Raw genomic sequence first — 6,000 nt, forward strand, 5'->3', positions numbered from 1 at the left:
ACCGCAGTCTACACAAAGGAAACATCAGCTACACAGCTTCCCCAGGCGCCCTCCAATGACATCACCCGCGCCGCCGCCACTCATCCCAACGTGAGGACCCTGAGGCCATCCACGCCTCTGCCTGTCGCGTCTTCTGTCTTGTCTTGTCCTGATATATCCGTGTCTGTGTCTCTTCCCCAACCAATCCATTCCTCTGCTGAACAACCGCACCTAGCCTCTTCCACCCAGCCTCCTTCCCTAAACTCCTTGCTGCCGAGTCTAAGGCCAAGGGCTCACGTCCCTCCCCAACCCCCTTCTCTGCTAATCTAATTTCTGCACTCTCTTCTGTCTCTACCTCCGGCATCCAACACGGCTCAAGCTCCGCCAGCTTGGTGCCTTCGTCCCTGGTTTCTTTTCTTTCAGCCCCTGCTGCGGTCTCCACGGCCCAAAGGCCATCCAATAAACGACCCCCAGCTCAGCCAGCAGGCGGCTCTTACCCTCCCCCACCCCCTGGTGTCCAAGATGACTCGGCAGCCTCCTCAGTCCTTCACGCAGCCTTTGCCCCTGCTTCAATTCCTCCTCAACAGTCTTTGGCTTCCATATCCCAAGCCAATGAGCTTCAGGCCCCAGATCCATCTAACCCCTCCTACCACAATCTGCTTTCCACTCTTCTTCCCTCCTCATCTTCTCCCATCCCTGGTGTCCAACACGGCATCAGTCATCCCATGCCATCGGCCCTGGATTCCAATCACCCCTTTACTAAGGACTTTTCTCTCCGAACAGCCGTTCCTCTCCCAGCTCCTCCTAACGCACTAAAGTTTAGTCCTCCTCCCATTCCCTTTTCACTCCGGCAGCAAATTCTACGAGGTGCGGACGTCAATCTAGCTCACCTTCACTCTTCCTCCACTTACAACTCCGATTCCAGAACAGTCGACTGCGGCTCAATTTCCGTTACTCTCATCTTCTGACCCTCACTCTGCTTCAGTCCTTCGAATTTCCGACTTCTGCTTGGCTTTCAGCATTTTCTGCGACATCACGTGCTCCGCCTTTCCCGAACGTCGTCAGGAACTCTACAATTACATGCACAGCATCCCCGATCTATCTGTCCTTTTTGAGGGCTCCCTGTTCTACGATTATCATAAGCAGTTCTCAGCCGAGGCCGCTGCCCGCCTACTCCAATGGAACCAGCGCACCTACTGGGGAGCCCTCGACATTGAGCTTTACTGCCGCACTTTCGCCGGCATCAGAGCTCTTTCCTGCAACTTCTGTTCCTCTTAGACACATTCATCAAATCTTTGCCCAAATACAGTCCGCAAGCTCAACCCCGACTCTGTCCCTTCTCCCCCTCAGCATCAATTCTCCCGCCAGGTCTTCTTCAAACCTTCCCGGTCCAGAGACGTTCGCGGTCGCCCCATCATGATGATCAGAGGTCAACAAATTTGCAACAACTTCAATTCCTCGACATGCACCTCTTCCCTTTGTCGCTTCCTTCACATTTGCAGCTTCTGCGGCGAAGCTCACGCTCGCTCTGCCTGCCCCCGCCAGCCTTCCATGCTCGCTCCACCTTTAGCGTTCCCAAATGACTACTGGCTTTTCTGTCTACCCCAATCGATATCCCCGCTCTTGCTTCTGAACTGCTCCGTCACCCCGACCCCTCTTCCACCCACATCTTACTCGACGGCCTTTCCCCCGTCAAAAATTTGCAATCTGCCACCGCCGATCCCCAGTCCGTTGATTCCTTGTTAGCATCTGAAGTCGAGAACGGTTTCATGATCGGCCCACTTGACTCTCCCCCATTCCCTGCATACCGCATCAATCCCATTGGTATAGAAAATGAACTTGTCAGCCCCCCATAACTCCCAAGTGCCAAGTCTCAATAGCCTTATTCCTAGTTCAGACTTCTCCCTCCACTATGCCACAATCGACCATGCCATTTCTCTCATCAAAATCGCAGGTCCGGGCGCCTGGCTCGTTAATGCCGACATCTCCAGTGCCTTTAAAGTTATGCCTCTCGACCCAGACTTCTGGCACCTCTTTGGAGTTCATCGGCGGAACAAGTTCTTCTTCGCAGTCCGCCTTACTTTTGGATGCAGGAGTAGCCCAAACATTTTTGATACCTTAGCCGAAGATCTCTGCTGGATCCTCTTGAATAACTATAGGCTTCATTTTCTCGTCCACCTTCTCGACGATTTCCTTACAATCGATTTTCCTCACGCCCCACCAGCAAGAGCCTCTTCCACACTTACTTCCGTTTTTGGGAAAGTAGGGGTACCTCTCGCCACAGACAAAACAACCGGTCCCTCTCATATAATCCAATTCCTCGGGATCACCCTCAATTCCATCAATTTCTCCAACTCCCTGCCTCGCGACAAGATAGACAGGATCCAGACGTATATCTCTACCTATTCTTCCGCCAAATCTTGCACAAAGAGGGAACTTCTCTCTCTGCTCGGCCACCTCAATTACGCCATGGATATCATTCCTCAAGGACGGTCATTCATCTCCTACCTTCTCGACCTCGCCTCTTCCGTGTCCTCTTCTTACCACCACGTAAGCCTTTGCCGACTGCAAATCCGAGCTCAGGGTTTGGCAGCTTTTCTTGGCCAACTGGAATGGCATATCTCTCTTCTACGATGACCTCCTCTCCGACGCCGAGAATATCCAGCTTTTCACAGACGCAGCCCCCTCAGTCGGTTTCGGAGGCTATTACAAAGGCCAGTGGTTTGCGGCCCCTTGGCCTCCTGAATTCTCTTCGATCCCTCTCGCCGACCAGTCATCGGCCTTGTTTGAAATATTTCCAATTGTCGTTGCAGCTTCTCTTTGGGGCCACAATTGGAAACAAAAATCCGTCCTTATCCATTCGGACAACTATGCAGTAGTCCATTGTAACGTTGCCATAGCCAAATTAAATGTAATGTAGCTCTCTGAAGGCACCAGTTCTGTAGGGTTTGGGCATTTACTGGAACAATTATTAATTGTAGCAGTAAATCACACAATTAATTCTTTTGATGGCTTTAGAATCCAACCATGCGACATAACTCAACGCACACACACAGGTACTAATACACGAGGATACATTTATTAATACATTGAATATGCATGTAAAACTAACAGATCTTATCGAGAGGGTTATCAGAATACATAAGGTATATATTCAGTCAGTTACAAAGTGTTACACATATCAAGAGGACATACGTTCAGTATATCATTCATTAAGACCGTTTCATAAATGAACTTGGTTATAACTTCTACATTAGATACTCAAAACAAGTACATAACTCTTAGGAATTAAACTGATATCAACTGGTTGGGATAACAATTGAATTCTCGAGCTGTAATGCATTGAAGTTGAATACTCATCCAATCTCTGGGGATTCAGATCTCCTGCGGGCACAAAGAAACAGTTGCAGGCTTGTTGCTGTCCAGTCCGCGCTCTCTGGCTGTGTGCCAGGCTGTGCTGTGCGGCTTGCGACGGTGCGCTGCTGATGCTCACTGACCGGCTAGTTAGTGTTGGCTTTAACTAGCAAAGTTTTGTGCACAGGAGAAAAGATGACTGTGGGTCCCAGCAAGTCAGGAAGAGGACCAGTTCGTTCCCGATGAAGAGCTAGTTCTGAATGGTGATTCAGCTGTCCACAGTTCCGACCTGTTCACGAGGCCTGCTGCTGGTGCTAACCTCGGGTGGATCCTCTGGTTACTCTCTGGCAACCTCCGCTCTAGACTCTTACAACAAAGGAAAGTTCTGGCACTCGGACACACTGGCCGTTCCGTGGTTGTCCGGGCTGAGTCTCAGGATGGTCAGGAGGCGCGCTGCGAGAATGTCCTGCCCTTGGGAGCCTTCTGCTCCTGGGCCGTCCTGCCCTGGAATTCTCCTTTGAATTCCCTTTAGAATAGTCCACAGAATTCTCCACTGAATCCCTTCTGAATCTCTCTGAATCTCTGTGTTGCCTGTTTTTACCTGGAGGAACTTCAGCTCGTTGATTGGCTGAAAGTTCCATGGGCATCAGAGTCCCACGTGGGTTACTCGGCCCTACCAGTCCCTGATTGGTTGATCAAGGTGAGATATGAGTCACTTACTCCTGACACTTAGGAATGCAGTCCAGATGTCCATCTGGCACTCCCTAGACAGATAGGCACCAGTGGATGACCATTGATCATGATAGCCAGGCTTAGCTAAGTGCATCCCCCTTTGGGAGCTGTCCTAGGAAACCTTATCAAAGGAACCTTAAATCAGCCTGCATGAATAGTTTCTCTGTGGCGGCACCACAGAGATGAACAGAGAAATGGGGCCTCATTTGGGAAAGCTCAGAACACTTAATTCTTTCTTATTAATAAGCCTCGCCGCTACACCATATAATCAACAAAGGAAGGTCTTCATCCCGATCTATCATTAAATTTCTCTGCCGCCTTAAATGGATTTCTCTCACATCAATTCGTCCTCGTAGCTGCTCACATTCCAGGTCACCTTAATGAGATAGCTAACTCTCTCTCTCGCTTTCAATTTCAGAAATTCAGGAACTTGGCACCAGATGCAAGACTGAACCCATGCACAGTACCTCCCTATTCGGAACTCACGTTCCTCTGAATCATCCTTTCCATCACTACGTCCAGCTGGCCCAGCAAACTATCCTCTTAGGGATTGCCCCTCGAACTCCCAACTCTTACTGGACTGCCTGGAAGGGCTTCCAATCCTTCCACCTCTCCACGAACATAAAATTCTCACCGTGTCATCCTTCGTTTGCTATTGTAAAAACTCACTCAAGGTACGAGCATCCACCACCAAAGTATACCTGTGCGGCATCCACTTCTTCCATAAACTCCTTTTCAGCACGTCCTGTCCCTCCCTTATCCACCCTCAAATTAGTCTCCTGCTTAAAGGCTTTCAGCGGCTTGAAAAACCACTTCCGAACCAACGCGCACCACTTACCTCGGACATCCTCGAATCCTGCATCTACGTTCTCAGGTCGGGTTACTCGGGTCGACTCTACTCTCAAATCTTTATTCTTGTTAGCCTTCTTCAGCTTCCTAAGATGCTCTGAAATTACCGCTGCTTCCACATCCTTCGATCCTTCTTCTCAACCCTGCTTATCCGACATCTCCGTCTTATCTTCCGATACACTGACCTTCTATCTCAAGAAAAGCAAAACCGACCAACTCGGGTCTGGCACTCTCATCTATTATTTCAAACTCTGTTCATACGTAAGCCCATACGAGCCTCTATCCCATTACGCACATCTTCGCACCTCTGCCGGAGCTTTGCCTATTGACCCTCTGTTCGTAAATGAGAAGGGCTGTATCGTGACCCGCAACTGGTTCCTCTCTCACCTCTATGACATCCTTCTAACCGCCGGATACCCCCCTGAACAATTCCCCGGGCACTCCTTCAGATCAGGGGCCGCATCCTCTGCTGCTCGCCAAGGCATACCTGAGTATCTCATCAAGCAACTCGGCCGTTGGTCCTCCGAGGCTTATCAAATACATCAAAACTAACCCCGGTACCCTCAAGCAGGCACTTTCTCTCCTCGGCTGAATTAGTTTAATAATCATTTGGTTTTTGTTTTTGTTTTTGTTTTTCTGCACTGGTGACTGGGGGTCCCGCTTGGTTCTTTTGGGGGGTCCTATCCTCCCCGTCCAACGGCCGGGAGGTTGTCCCTCAGCCAAGCGGGTTACGCCAAATCTCCACATCTCAATAAATGATTCTAATTTCTCCCAAGCTTTCGGCTGCCGTCATTCCTCGTAAAATGGAGTTTTTAATGAAAGTTTGGAAAGAATGAAAGCAGCCAAGCTCATTCGACACAGCTGCTGCAATTCTGACTAATCCTGACATAAGCAACCGGTCTCCATATATATCAAACGTCACCCTCTCCTCTTCCTCGTTCGTTTTCTGCATCCCTCCTCCACCCCCTCTCCACCTTTGCAGCTACCCCATTGGTCGCATGGGGGTCCTATCCTCCCCGTCCAACTGCCGGGAGGTTGGCCCTCAGCCAAGCAGGTTACGCCAAATCTCCACATCTCAATAAATTA

At 49.9% G+C, this 6,000-nt stretch overlaps 1 pseudogene; it reads left to right on the plus strand.

The window, feature by feature from the left end:
• The first annotated feature begins 1,812 nt into the window (after positions 1 to 1,812).
• LOC148677855 (uncharacterized) lies at positions 1,813 to 4,590 on the plus strand (annotated as a pseudogene).
• Positions 4,591 to 6,000: the final 1,410 nt, after the last annotated feature.

This window comes from Lepisosteus platostomus, chromosome 1, assembly GCF_059453375.1.
Source record: "Lepisosteus platostomus isolate fLepPlt1 chromosome 1, fLepPlt1.hap1, whole genome shotgun sequence".
Classification (NCBI taxonomy): domain Eukaryota; kingdom Metazoa; phylum Chordata; class Actinopteri; order Semionotiformes; family Lepisosteidae; genus Lepisosteus; species Lepisosteus platostomus.